Source organism: Mesocricetus auratus, unplaced genomic scaffold (genome assembly GCF_017639785.1).
Source record: "Mesocricetus auratus isolate SY011 unplaced genomic scaffold, BCM_Maur_2.0 Super-Scaffold_100043, whole genome shotgun sequence".
Lineage (NCBI taxonomy): Eukaryota > Metazoa > Chordata > Mammalia > Rodentia > Cricetidae > Mesocricetus > Mesocricetus auratus.
Window position 1 is genome coordinate 5,955,838 of NW_024429220.1, and position 15,626 is coordinate 5,971,463.

Genomic DNA, 15,626 nt, shown 5'->3' on the forward strand with positions numbered 1-15,626 from the left:
TAGGTGGCTTCCAGGTTCTGGTTATTACACGTAATGCTGCTATGTCCTTGTTGTATGAATGTACAACCTCTGGGTATATGCCTAAGAGTGGAATTGCTGGATCTTGAGGTAGACTGATTCCTGAGGAAACTCCATACTCATTTCCAAAGTTGCTGTAAGAGTTTGCACCCCCACTAGCAGTGGAGGAGTGTTCCCTTTTGTCTACATCCTCTCCAGCATGAACCGTTATTGGTGTTTTTGATTTTAGCCATTCTAACAGGTGTACGATGATATCTTAGAGTTGTTTTGATTTTCATTCCCTGATGGCTAGGGATGTTGAGCAATTTCTTAAATGCCTTTCAGCCACTTTGGACTCCTCTATTGAGAATTCTCTACTTAGTTCTGTATCCCACTTTTTAATTGGATCCTACGGTGTTTTGGAGACTTGCTTCCTGAGTTCTTTGTAAATTTTGGAGAACAGTCCTCTGTCAAATGTGGGGTTGGTGAAGATCTTTTCCCATTCTGTGGGTTGCCATTTTGTCTTGTTGACTATGTCTTTTGCCTTACAGAAATTTCTCAGTTTTAGAAGGTCCCATTCATTAATTGTCGATGTGAAGCTAATTTCTTAGAAATTTGGCTGACTCATCTGTCACTAAATGAGAAAGCCATTTTGCTGAGCAGCAGTAATGCACCAAACACATTCATGTTCGATGAATAGAGCTTGTGTGTGCAAAGCAAAAGAAGCATCTGAACCACAACATTAGTTGCTCTTCATTGTCAGTGGCTTCCCCTTACCCCTCACAAAGTTTTAAAGGCAAAATGAATGGACGGAATGACGACAAACCCTTGTTTAAAAATTCTTTTCATTGATGTGTGATGGGGAAGGCCTGTGTATATGTCAATAAAGCACTGTTGGCCAATAGGGAAGTAAGATAGGTGGGACTAGGAGTCCAGGAGGACTCTGGGAAGGAGAAACACAGGGAGTCACCATGTAGCTGCCATAGGGGTAAGAAGTCCGGACCTTTTCTCCAGTAAGAGAAATACTTAGATTAACAATTACGGAGTAAATATTTATGTCAGAGCTAGCCAGTAAGAAACAAGCAAGGCCAACAGCTTCATAATTAAAACAGCATCTTTTGTGTTATTTGGGGACTTCAACATGGCAGAGTCCAGGCGACTGGTGGGGAAAAACCAAAGCAGCGGGCAAGGAAAAGGCTTCTCTCAACAGATGTGTAATTAAAGTTATGTTTCATTTCTCTTTAAAGCCTTGTAAGATAAAAATATTTAATCTTCATTTCTATCCTTTAACATGGAAACGTTGTTTCTAAGATTGTATATATATATATATGTATGTATATATAATTATCTGAAAAGTTGAGCTGTATTTACCTAATCTAGAGAATATCCCTGTGTATTTAAAAACACTGAGTATTATTTCTTTAAAAGGAAGCAAGGCAGCTAGAGGAACACCATTATCTATTTCCTTTTAGAGTGCTGTCGACACATCCTCAATACAGAATTGCCAGTTCTCCATTCTGACATTTAACTGTCTCTCCTTCTTTCTACCATTAATGTCACTGGTGGCTTTAGCACTCCTTTCCTTACAGACCATTACCAAGGCCTTCATTGCTGACTATGAAGAGCCAGAAATGAGAAAACAGGTGTACACGGAGAACCTAGAATACTCTACTTCCCAAACAAGACTGAATCTCTCTTATAGCTTGAGACCCCCTTCCTTCATGTTGGTTGAGCTGCTCTTGTTGGCCTGGAAGACACTGCTGCTTTCTTTGCTGAAGGGCTGGTTTCATTTCTCCAGGTTCCTTCATCCTACTCATCAGAACCCACAAATCTTTAACAAGGGCGCACTCTGATGTCAGGCATAAATCACATGGGTGGGGAAGTCTCTGCACATCCTCTCCAGTTTAGCAAGAATGCTAAGGAAGACATATATAGACAGATTTGGAGGTAGTTTGAGAAGGAAGAGTAAATTTTTTGCTTTCTTTTTTTATTTAATTATTTTTTATTTAGGTTAGAAACAATCTTGTTTCACATGTCAATCTCAGCTCTCTCTCCCTCCCCTCCTCCCCCACCCTCCCCACCAAGCCCCCCAGTCCCCCACTCGGTCTCCACTCTGATCCTCAGGGACAGTGAGGCCCTCCATGGAGGATCTCCAGTGACTGTCATTTCATCCAGGGCAGGGCCTAGGTCCTCCCCCAAGAGTCCCGGCTGAGAGAGCCTCCCATATTGTGGCATGGGCACTAAAGTCTATTTGTACGCCAGGAATAAATACTACTCAAGGCCCCATAGATTACCTAGGCCTCCTCACTGACATCCACATTCAGGGGGTCTGGGTCAGATCCATGCTTTCCACACAGCCATCAATCTGGAGTCCAAGAGCTCCCCCTTGTTCAGGTCAACTGTTTCTGTGGATTAAACCAGCCCAGTCTTAACTCCTTTGCCCATCAGTTCTCTCTTTCTGACACTGGATTCCAGGAGTTTAGTTCAGTGTTTGTCTGTGGGTATCTGCCTCTGCTTTCATCAGTCGCTGGATAAAGGGTCTGTTTCCTAGACTCTCTGGCAGTGGGATTGTATGCTGGAAGTTCATTCATTTATGGATTTTAGACATGAATCAGGTGAACAGTAAATTTTAGAAGTGATTTGAGTTATGGTCATTCCCCAAAAATTATCTATTCAAAGATGACTCTAGAAGAAATGGTTTGCTCTAATAGTTTACCTACCTAAGTAACATAAACCTATATTCAATAGCAGCTTATGTTAAGTTGAAAAGCCAGAAATGTTTTAAAACTCAAAGATTTATGGAGGTAAGAAGTCCGTGTGGAATTTGCCTTAATTCATTCAACAGATACTTAGACGTGTACCATTGACCAACATGTAAACCCTGCACTCCAAGTTTAACCAAGGGAAACTTTCATGACAGAAAGCAAGCAGCTGTGAGAGGGTTAGAGGAGGTGGTGCTAATTAGCACAGGGTGTGGAGGAGAGACCTCTCTGTGGTGATGACACCATTAACAGAAATGTAAAGAAAGAAGTAAGAAACCTGAGAACACAGCCGAGAGGAACAAGTTCCAAGCCAAGGGAGCTAGAAGCTTCAACATTTGCAGTCTGGAGAGCAGTTGGCACATTTGAGAGTCAGCAAAGGGACCCAGGAGAGGAAAGCAGAATCTAGCCTGCTGGCTCCAGAAAGACAGACAGGAGGGAGCTAAAAGGGCTGCAGGTGAACAGAGGGGAGGGCCAGTGACAGGTCACACAGGCCTTGTAAACAAGGGTGCCTCTCATTCTGAGTAGATAGGAAAGTGACGGCTTTGAACAGAGGAGGGACATCATCTGCTCCAGTTGGAAAAGACTGGCTTTTCCGGTGTGATAGTGCTTACACTATGCGGCAGAGAGACGGTGGAAACACAGATGTCTGTTTTGAGGTAGATCGGACAAGATTGGATGGCCAAAGTCAGTTGTGGATAGCAGTAAGTAAGTAAGTAAATAAGTAAGTAAGTAAGTAAGTAAGTAAATAAATAAATAGAGCTGTCCCCTCAAGCCTCAGAACTTCAGACTGAGTAACTTTGGAAGATGGAGCCGCCATTACCTGAAAGGAGCGTGTCATCTGCAGAGGGAATCTGATGAGTGTGTATGCTGTGGACAGAGTGAGGGTTGCTACCTGCAGATGGAAACAGCATGAGCTTCAAATACCTCCGGGTGGAGACTGGCATTTGGCATTAGTCTAGAGTTCAGGGAGAATACCCAGGGTTTAGAGATGCATTTGAGAAAGCACTTAGAAATATAATTGAGCTCAGTTACCGATGTAACGAACTCATGGGACCAGAAAAGATAACCTAGTAAATGAGTGAGCATGGAAAACAGATTTTTCTGCCAGAGCCTGGACCAATCCACCTTGCAAAGAGGTTGGAGGTAAGGAGTAGCCACCAGCTATCTTATGATTGCACCGGACAGGTCTCAGGGAGGTCTGCATCGGGGTGGGATTTCACTCCCACTGGAAAGCGTCTTCTTCTAGATTATTCCAGTTTCAGATGGTAAGAGTGCCTTCTTGTTCAACCTTGGATGTCTTAGATACCATTATGGTGCTAGCAAAGTTCTTTTGTTGAATTAATTGCTGTCTTAAAAGCAAGTGTGGTGTCTTACAATGGAAAATACTTATGTGACTTAGGAAATCATTCACCATTAAAGAATGGGGCAACGACCTATTAGAGCCTCAGATTCTGCCCTTCTGGGAAATATCTTCTTGTCATAAGGGAAAGCTGTCCTGCTGAATACAGTGTGTGTGTGTGTGTGTGTGTGTGTGTGTGTGTGTGTGCGCGTGCGCGCATGTATATAGCAAAAGAAACAAGAATTGGGCCATAGAGAAAAGACCTTCAAGCTTATTGAGAGTATACTATCTAGTTTGACAAATCATTTAATATCATTGGGGTACAATGTTGTTATGATTATTAATAGTTTAACATGTATGGTTTTATTTCATTTCCCCTTTTTAAAGATATCAGTGATATTATTTCTTTCACAAGTATTTTATAAAAGTTACCCAAGTTAGAGGTAGCTCAAACTCAAATTCCTAGCCACCCTTATAGTATTAACACTGAATGAGGATGACATCAAAATCGTGTGACAGCAATTTTCACCAAGTCTGCGCGGGACACTTTCCTAGGGGCACTCCCAGGACTTCCTGTGTGCTGTGGTGAATGCTGCTCGCAACCCAATGCTTTCCATTGTTACATGGAATCGTCCCTGGGAGGGAAGTTATCTACCAACTGTCCGTCGTTGCGGGCCATCATCCATTTTCCTGACATTCTTGGTGAATTTCTTAAGAAATGACAAATTTTCTACAGAAAAGTCACACAGTAACCTCAGTATCATTCCTCCTCTGACTGTCTCCTAAGTCTTAGAAATTGGACAGTAACTCTAAATTATATCTTGTTTGAACTGAAATTGCTTGTAACTTATCAAAACAATTATCATTTTTTGGACAGGAGATATTTTTTAATTAATGTATTTTCAAGGGTGTTGATATCCCCACTTAACCTAGTGTTTAAAAACTGTCTTCCTGAAGCTAAGTTAAATTTACAACAGCTCTGACAGAAAGGGCCAGCAAGTCCTCTGCTGTGCAAACACTGCTTGCTCCATGGTTACCTGGCAGGGCTCACTGATAGACACTCTGCTCGTACACAAAGCACTTGCAAGAGATCTGGAAGCTGACTGACTTCTCATGTAAATGCCAAAGTTCTTATTTTCACTTGTTAATGAAAACCATTTTACAAAGTGTATCACTTGAAAATAAATGGTATTAGGGTTGCTTTTAAAAACTTTCTACCCTATTTGAGCAAATGTTTAAAATATTTTGAGATTTCATTTATTTATATTTTATGTGTATGAGTCTTTTTGCATGCACAAAACATGTATTCAGTGCAGTGCTCTTGGAGGCCAGAATTGAAGAGTGTGTTGAATTTCCTGGGATTGAAATACAGAGGGTAGGTACCTACACATGGGTTCTGGGAATGGAACCTAGGTCTTCTTAACTGCTGAGCTGTTGCTCCAGTCATTTGGACAAGTTTTAAAACCCAATTAAGCCAACTATTAGATGCCCCCCACCGCCCCAAGGGACCCAGTCAGTGGGGGTTTGTGGCATAGGACAGACACCTTCATTGTGAATACAGAGTTGGTGTTGGCCATGCTGAACTTTGGGCAGAGACTCTCAATCTGTTTGCAGTGGTCCCACGCCTCTGCAGACCTGTCAGGGTTGTCAAAGAAAGGAGGGCTGGAGAGGCTGCTATCTGCAGCCTGAAATGTTGTCCCAACTGGAATAGCTCAGCTTTTCTAGATCTGGGGGGCCTTTAATTTTGCCAAAACATTTGATGGTCATTCCTTCTCTATCACATATCCCTTGAGGGGTTCAGTTGTGAAATAAAATAGGATAGCTGCATGATGGTGTAATATGACAATATGTGAATCGCTGAGAACTTGGGTTGACTTTATATGGAATTGCATTCAGAAACGAAGAAGCCTATTTTTCATGTTTGCTTTTTAAAGTGTTGGTTATGTGTGTTTGCTCTCTTGAAAAACCTATCACAACTATATGCACAACAGTGAGCAAGGGGCTTCCTGCTCTCAGAGCTTCCTGAAGCCACTGCAGATGACTCTGAAGACAGGAAAGAGAAGTGAGAGGAGATAAGGACAGCCAGCAGGCGCGAGGTCACAGACGGAGAAGTCAGCAAGCTCTATTGGAAGTGAGACACTTGGAGAGAAAGCTGGGACGCCAGCTGGCCTCGGAGAATGGCTACAACTCTGAAGCACCGCACCTTCCCCTCCGAGTACAAGGGGCGATGAGCATAGGCACCAGCAGAGTGGGAAGTCCGGAGCAGGTGGGAAAGTAGCAGCTAACTTGGCTGCTGCAAGTGTGTTCTGGCTGCGAGCAGGGGCGAAAGTGTGGATGGGAGAGCCGGGGACTTAACTGTTTAGGACAAGGAGTAGCGATGATCAAGCAAGGAGAACTTCAACTCTAAGTGTTTATGACCTCCTCCTGCTGTCCGTCAGCTCCTCACGTCTGCCCGGATGCTGGGTGGGAGGCCTCTGGGAGGAATTCTGAACACTGCTTCAGAAAACAAGGAAATGGCCAAAGATACCAAGGAGAGAGTGGGCGGAGATTCAGGGAAAAGCACAGCCCGAGGGTGGGGCGACAGCAAGCCTGGGGCTCTTGAGGGTCTAGGAGGCCGGTGGAGCCGCCTGTGCTGGTGAGGGATTCTAGCCAGGTTTGCACTGGAAGAGCCATGGAACTTCTGAAGGCTTTTGGCAGCCAACCTGTATTTCCTTCAGGCTGTGCTGGGTGAGGGTCTAGGCCACTGAGTGAAAACCTTGTTTAATTCTGTTCACACATATGTAGCTCATTCAAGGCTCCCCCAGTGGTCCCTCTGCAGTGAGGGTGGGGCTGGTGATGGTGTGTGAATCGAGGGAGGAGAGAGAAGACCAAAACAATCCTGAAATGATATGTGGTCACCACAGTGCAGCCCCTGTCGAGAGGGGACACCAGCGGGAAAACGCATCAGTGATCCAAGGCAAGACCCAGAGAGCCTAAGGCCTCACTGGCCGCTAGCACACAGAGCTAGAACTAGGAGCTGTTTTGTCCAGACATTCCCACACCACCTACTGGCCCTTTCCCATCAAATTATACATGCTTCAGCCATCCAAAGCCCGTCCACACCCATGGCATGATCTGAGGATCAGTACCAGCTAGTTCTTGTAACCTCTTCCATATGTCTCAGTCTACGCAGGCGTCCCTGTTACTCCAGTTTGGTTCATGCCGGTGAGAATATGAAAAGAACTTTGTGTCAGAAGACAATGGACTTGGCATTGGGTTCAAACTCATTGCTGATGGCTCCTTCCCATTTTCCTTCACACTGACTGTAACAGGTAGAGCAAAGGTTAAAATATGACTCAAATAGTCAAGGTACTATGAGAAAACGCAGGAAACAAATTTATAGCCTCAGAGTAACAAAGGTCTTTCAAAGCATAACAAAATCCTGGAGCTTCAAAGAAACAATTGATTCAAACACATTTAAAGATTAATTTCCACACAGGGAACAAACCACCATGAACAAACTAAAAAAATTAGTCAATGAAGTAAAAGAATGCATCAGCCGCGTGTCTAGCTTCTACAAAGCTGATGAATTCCATCTGCCCTGCATGCATGAGCTAGCTACACCTCGTTCTGTACAACCCGATAACATGATACGTGTGAGTCACCTGATGTCAGTTTCCTGCCTCTCATCTCATACTCCCTTTGCCCCCCATCTGACTTTGCAAATACAGCTAACTGATCCAGAGTGTGCACCCCACCTGCTCTGAGCACCTCAGAGCCAGGCACTGGATAGCCGGGGCCTGCACACAATACCTCAGAAACCACAGGGTTATTCAGACCAGCCGCTCCTACAGCCAGCTCCACCCCGTCTCACCGGCTCCTTAGCTCAGACAGCACGGTTTTTTCCCCAGGCCTGCCTGCCTCCCAGACCTATTCCACGGCGCCATCCTCTTAGGTAGGAGCTGCCAGGAATAAAATATTTCTGTGGTGATCATCTTCTGACTTGTCCGCCTCAAAGTTTCTGTCAGTATGCTACCTGTGTGTGTGTGTGTGTGTGTGTGTGTGTGTGTGAGTGAGTGGGGGGGGGAGGCTGTCATGTAGCCTAGGATGACTTCTAGTTATCTGTGTAGCAGAAGATACCTTAAATTCCAAAGCCAACTTATCCCCACCACCCTAAGGAATTTCTCTTTCTTTCATTAAAGGAGGGAATGATAGTATGAATTAGTTCTCCTAGTCCTTATTTTCAAAAGCAACATCTGTTCACAATAACTACATAAAACCAACCAACCAACCAACCAAACAGCATTCAATTTGAAGTATTTCCTCTAAGCCCAAGGATGGAACCCAGGGCCTCAACAATAATCATACACTAACCCTGAACTACACCACCTGTCATTTTATAATATTTTGAGACAGAATTTTCATAAATTGGCTATGGTAGCCTTGAACATGCTATTCCTGTCTCTATTTCCCTAGTAGATGGATTATAGTATTACACCATGACACCCAGCAGGGAGTTTATTTTTAATGTTCAATTCAGTCCTTATAACAGACAAAATATAAAGGAAAGACAGAAGTAACAGAAATATTGAATTTGAATACATACACAGCAGTGTACACACTTAGAGACTCACACCCCATGGGAGGCCCACATTATGTCAGGAAACATGGAGACACAGATAAAGCAGAAGAGAGGAAAAGAATCCCTGTAGATAAGGTCACATGGAGGCCCCCACATTTTCCTCTATCTTACCCTTGGTCCTGGTGAACTGTAAATGTCCAGGGAAGATGTTCAGCATGAGAAGGTGAGGCAGCTCTCAGGAGAGAGGTGAGAAGACAGCTCTCAGGAGAGAGGTGAGGAGACAGCTCTCAGGAGTAAGGAGAAGACAGCTCTCAGGAGTGAGGTGAGGAGACAGCTCTCAGGAGTGAGGAGACAGCTCTCAGGAGTGAGGAGAAGACAGCTCTCAGGAGTGAGGAGACAGCTCTCAGGAGTGAGGAGAAGACAGCTCTCAGGAGTGAGGAGAAGACAGCTCTCAGGAGTGAGGAGAAGACAGCTCTCAGGAGTGAGGAGAAGACAGCTCTCAGGAGTGAGGAGACAGCTCTCAGGAGTGAGGAGACAGCTCTCAGGAGTGAGGAGACAGCTCTCAGGGGTGAGGTGAGGAGACAGCTCTCAGGGGTGAGGTGGGGAGACAGCTCTCAGGAGTGAGGTGAGGAGACAGCTCTCAGGAGTGAGGTGAGGAGACAGCTCTCAGGGGTGAGGTGAGGAGACAGCTCTCAGGGGTGAGGTGAGGAGACAGCTCTCAGGAGTGAGGAGACAGCTCTCAGGGGTGAGGTGAGGAGACAGCTCTCAGGTGAGGAGACAGCTCTCAGGGGTGAGGTGAGGAGACAGCTCTCAGGAGTGAGGAGACAGCTCTCAGGAGTGAGGAGACAGCTCTCAGGGGTGAGGTGAGGAGACAGCTCTCAGGGGTGAGGTGAGGAGACAGCTCTCAGGAGTGAGGTGAGGAGACAGCTCTCAGGAGTGAGGAGAAGACAGCTCTCAGGAGTGAGGAGACAGCTCTCAGGAGTGAGGAGACAGCTCTCAGGAGTGAGGAGACAGCTCTCAGGAGTGAGGAGACAGCTCTCAGGAGTGAGGTGAGGAGACAGCTCTCAGGGGTGAGGTGAGAAGACAGCTCTCAGGAGTGAGGTGAGGAGACAGCTCTCAGGGGTGAGGTGAGGAGACAGCTCTCAGGAGTGAGGTGAGGAGACAGCTCTCAGGGGTGAGGTGAGGAGACAGCTCTCAGGGGTGAGGTGAGGAGACAGCTCTCGGGGTGAGGAAACAGCTCTCTGGAGTGAGGTGAGGAGACAGCTCTCAGGAGTGAGGTGAGGAGACAGCTCTCAGGAGTGAGGTGAGGAGACAGCTCTCGGATGAGGTGAGGAGACAGCTCTCAGGGGTGAGGTGAGGAGACAGCTCTCAGGAGTGAGGTGAGGAGACAGCTCTCAGGAGTGTATTCTTTACTGACAGGATTTAGTAGTGGTCTACTTTATAAAGAGCAATAGGGCTGTAAAATGGTGATGCAAATAACCTAGCTGTCCCTCCCTCTATCCTCTGCCAGAGTAGAAGCAACAGCGGTCAACTAGTCAGTCAATGAAAATAAATAAAACCATCTCCACGCGAGTAGTGAGACCTGTCAGTATTGTTCAGTAAACTATGCATCTCTTTAAAACTTCCTAACAGCTCCGTAAAATCTTAAGTTGCTTTCACAAGGCTGCCTGGGTGTTTGAAGAGGTGAAAACATGCCAGCAGTACTAAGCGTTATAGGAAGATTTTAAAAAGAAAATTAGTACATTAAAAAACCTACATCCTCCAAATATAGATATTAATGAGGTGTGAAAATTAGCAAGGCAAAGGAATGAGAAATATATAACAAAAGCCTTACATGTTTATCTTTCCCATTTATATATAGCATTTACTTTAAAGGTCAATTTATAAAATGCTAAGTGTTTAGATGTGTGAGTTATGGGTGATGTCAAGTTCATTAAGAGTTAGGGTAACACATGCAGGCCGGTCTCCTTCCTCCTCTGCTACAGGCATATAGTGCAGGCCAAGCCTGCAGGGTGGAAGAGAGGACACCCAGCAGAAACCACTGGAAAATTCATTCCACATCTCAGGCTCCTCTGAGGAGCCTTATTGTGGTGGGAATCATATCTTTACTTGTTATAGATAGCTAATTCATTAGTTAAGGCATGAAATGAGTAAAAGATTTTGGTTCTTTGGAAATGATTTTAAATCTCATTAGGGATCTTCTCATGAATCTCATAAGTTGAGTTATAGAATGTCAAACCCAACCGGGCGTTGGTGGCGCACACCTTTAATCCCAGCACTCGGGAGGCAGAGGCAGGCGGATCTCTGTGAGTTCGAGGCCAGGCTGGACCGACAGCCTCCAAAACAGAGAAACCCTGTCTCGTAAAATCAAAAAAAAAAACAAAAACAAAAAAACAAAAAAAAAAGAATGTCAAACCCAGAAAAAAAGAGACACATTGGTAGCACCAGAAAGCCCCAGTGTATTCGCAGAAATCAATGAAAATTCCCAAACGTATTTATCTGGAAGCAGTCCTAGGAGAACCAATGTCTAAGAACCATCCTTTGAGTGTGTGAATGAGTACAAGGAATGGCTTGTGAAGTGCACCACGACAAAATCATTTACACATACGTTGCCAGAGGGTGCTGCGGGACTCACTATAGTGGCAAGCTGTGCTCCTCTTACAAAGCAATCTGAAAACCAAGACCTGACAACGCCTGTTCCTCTAGCCAGGGACTTCTGCAAGCTCAGGCTGCACACTAGACATTCCTCTTAGATCGGTTTCTCCTTTTTAATGCTATCACGTCTGGAACAAGAGTTTAGCCAGTTTCCTAGTTCCTAATTAAATTCCTTCTCTCACTCCCATCTAATAGTCCAGAATTTTCCCCTTGTTAACATCTCTCCTAAATGTACTCACTCTTTCACCTACCGCGCCTGGCTTAGACAAAAGCAGGCTCTTTGTCTCTTTGTCTTGTCTCAGTGGCCAGGTGGGAATACAGCCGAAGTCAGGAGGCATTTACAAGAGAACCAAACGACAGAACACAGGAGAGCCAGGCTTGGGAGAACACTGGAGGTGGTCTGAGAAGTTTGTGCTGAGGTACCTCGGACCCTGAAGATATGCCAAGTACATGTGTGATTGGTGAGGGCAATCTGAATGCTATATCTCTTCTCATCTTATGCTTACTCACTTCAAAACACCCCCACATCATCTCTTCCCACGGTGACTGCTTCTCTTTCAGTTCTAATAACACTACACCCTCTAGGTTTGCAATCACACATTACCCTTTGTTTACATTTAACATTTCAAGCTACTTTTCCCTAATAAAACTTCTAAAGAACAGAAGTGTTTCCTATGCCTTATCTATGAATCCTTATGGTGTTTAGGGATACCACACAGGATCTGTCTAAAAGAAAGAAGGGAGGTTAGAGATTTAGCTCTGTGGCAGAACACTTGTCAAGCAAGTTAAAGACCCTGAGCTCCATTTCTAGTACCAGAAAATAAGACAGAATTAAAAAGAGGGGGCTGGAGGTTCAGCTCAGTGCTAGAGCACTTACCTAGCAGCTAACCACAAGGACCTGGGCTCAGTCATCAGCTCCATAAAAAAGACACATTTAAAACACAGGAGGGATGTCTGGAGAGGTGTCTCAGCAGATAAGAGTACTTTCTGCTCTCCCAGGACCCATGTCCCAGCACTGGTGTTGGGCAGCTCACAGATGCTTTTAACTCCAGCTCCCTGTGAGGTTATCCCCCTCTTAGTGAATTCACATAGATATGTCATACATATGTACAGACACACATGCATACACATAAATAATTTTTTTGAAATCCTTAAAAGGGAAGAAATGAAGTAATAAGTTTGATTTCTATAGTTTTAATAATAACAGTAATACACATTTCCTCAAATCATGCTGGCATACACTGGGCACTGTAAATATTTCTGGAGTAGATTAAGATAATTGTTTTGTTATCTCAATTCTAATCCAATGTAGCACTTAACTAAAACTTGCCACACTGAAGAGCTTCTGGTTGGCAAAGGACAACATCATTTGGACAAAGTAGCAGAGCAGCCTACCGAATGAGAAAAGATTTTTAGCAATTGTACATCTGATAGAGGGCTAATACCCAAAATATATTTTTAAAAACTCAAGAAACTTGATATCAAAAACCAAATAAACCAATTAAAATGTTGAGTACAGTTCTAAACAGAAATCTCAATAGAGGAAACTCAAATATCTGATAACACTTAAAGAAATGTTCAACATCCTTAGCCAGCAGGGAAAAGCAAATCAATACTACTTTGAGATCCCATCTTACTCCTATCAAAATGGCTAAGATCACACAAGTGACAGCTCATGCTGGAGAGGATATGGAGTAAGGGGAATACTATTCTGTTGCTGGTGGGAATGCAAACTTGTACACCCACTGTGGAAATCAGTATGGCAGTTCCTCAGAAAGATGGGACTCAATCTACCTCATGATCCAGCTATACCACTCTTAGGAATGTACCCAAAGGATGTTTCATCCTACCACAGGACACTTGCTCAAACATGTTAATTGTTGCTCTATTCATAACATCCAGAGATTGGAAACAACCTAGATGTCCCTCAACAGAAGAATGCATAAAGAAAATGCCACATATGGAGTATTTACTGGGCTCTTTTAAAATGTTATCATGAAATTTTCAGGCAAATAGATGAAACTAGAAAATAGATCATCCTGAGTGAGGTAAACCAGACCCAGAAAGATAAATATGGTATGCATTTGCTTATATTTGGATATTAGCTATTAAATAAATGATAACCAAGATAAAATTCACAGACCCAGAGAGGTCAGGCATAGAGAAAGGGACTAGGGGGTGAAACATGGTTCTTCCTGGGAGGGGAAAATAGAATAGATTAAGGGGTAAGGTGGAAAGGGAAGGTGGAGGGGAGAAAGGGTTAAGGGAGGGAATGAGGGGGGAGAGAATTAGACTTGAAGGGTATTTGAGCGACAGTACAGAAACCTAGTCCAGTGGAAACTTCCTATATTATATGAAGGTGATCCTAATGAAGTCTCGGTATAATGAAGGAGCTGGAACCCCAAGTAGCCTCACCTCTTGTCACCAAACAAAGCTTCCAGTACCAGGACTGGGTTTCATCCAATTGAGTTGATGGCTGAGAGAGTCCCATGGAAACCCAGATTGTTCCTAAGACAATAGGTTGCTCTCCACAAACTGACAGCAAGGCCCCAATGCTGAAGGCAACACCCACACAACTCACTGAACATGGAGAGGTCAAGGTGGGGCCTACATAGAGCCTTCACCCCATGTTCTAGCATTTATGAAATGGAAAGGTGCTCTGCAGGTAGGCAACAAAAGAGAAACATAAAGAATACCAACCCAAGCACAAAATCCCTGATTTTCCATCTGTCCTGACTGTGAACTATGCTAGGGCAATGGTGGCACAAAGTTCGTAGGAATAACCAACTGATGACCAATTTGACATAAAGCACATTCCATGAGATAGACTCCGTACCTGACACTGTTTGGATGAACAAGAACCAAAGTCTAGATAGCCCAGAGACCAAATACTCCTGGTCTAAAAAAAGTATTAATAAAATGACTCCTAATGACATTCTGCTATACCCATAGATCTTATTCTGCAATCATCAGAAAGACTTCCTCTTGTAGCAGAGGGGAACAAATACAGAGACCCACAGACAGGCATTATACATAGAGACCTTGGAACACACAGATCTAAATGAGATGTCTCCATCAAATCTGTCCCCTCAGAGCTCAGGGAACCCTGAGGTAGAGAAGGCAGAAGAAGTTGGGGAGACAGGGTGGACACCAGGAGAGCAGGGTCCTCTGAATCACGCAAGCAAAGCTCACGGGAACCCAGAGACTCAAGCGGTGATCACACGGCCTGCGCAGGTCTGCCTCAGATCCTTTGCACGTACACTGTGGATTTCCACGTCATCCCTGTGGGACCCTGAATGCAGAAATCAGGGGGTCTGTGATCCTTGTGCCTTGCCCTGGGGCTCTTTCGTTTTTCTGTTGGCTTGTCCAACTTTAATATGATGGTTTTCATTTTGCCTTATTATATTTTATTTTGTTAAAAAAAGAAAGTAAAGAAAAAATTAAAAGCAGCCAGAAAAAAAGAGATGGCTTACACACTCAGTAGATTTCTTGTCAGAAAGTGTCTGGTCCTAAAGACACATGTGGAAACCATTTTTCCCAAGGTGATAAATAGAGTTTAAAGAAAGAGATACTTTTAAAACCCTTGTTAAATACACATTATTTATTAGGATTTTTGTAAGAAGTGAAGCCATGAATAGCTTGATATCCACTGCTTTAATGAGGATCATTTTTATTAAAAAAAACTACAGTGTTTTTATCTACTTACCCAGAGTACATATTAGCCACACTCACGCCATAGGACTCTGTATGCTGTCCTGACTCAGGCGTGGCCCTTGTACACACATCTCCCCCGGGCCTCCCCTGGGCTCCAGTGCTTCCTGTTTTCCAGCCCTTGGCCCAGCTATGTCAGAAACTTAGCTGTTGTTACAAGAATTATCTGCAGGATAGGGGAAGGAAGGTGAAGACCGATTTCAGATAAGAGAATCAGGACGCAGGCAAAACAGAGTAAAGCTTTTACCTGTGCTCGTGGTGTGACGTGGAGTGCTTTCAAGGTTCCTGGGACTGGGCAGAGGAAAACACGTGAGAGCACTGACACGGCCACACCTACAGTGAGCACCACTGCAGACAGTCACAACTACAGTGAGCACCACTGCACACAGTCACACCTACAGTGAGCACCACTGCACACAGTCACACCTATAGTGAGCACCACTGCAGACACGGCCACACCTACAGTGAGCAACACTGCAGACACGGCCACACCTACAGTGAGCACCACTGCACACACACAGCCACACCTATAGTGAGCACCACTGCACACATGGCCACACCTACAGTGAGCACCACTGCACACACGGCCACACCTATAGTG

The 15,626-nt window shown here is 44.4% G+C and overlaps 1 protein-coding gene across 1 annotated transcript in view; it reads right to left on the reverse strand.

The window, feature by feature from the left end:
* Positions 1-15,626, reverse strand: part of Ccdc146 (coiled-coil domain containing 146) — a 142,276-nt gene that overhangs the window by 85,426 nt on the left and 41,224 nt on the right. The gene's annotated exons all lie outside the window — the stretch shown is intronic.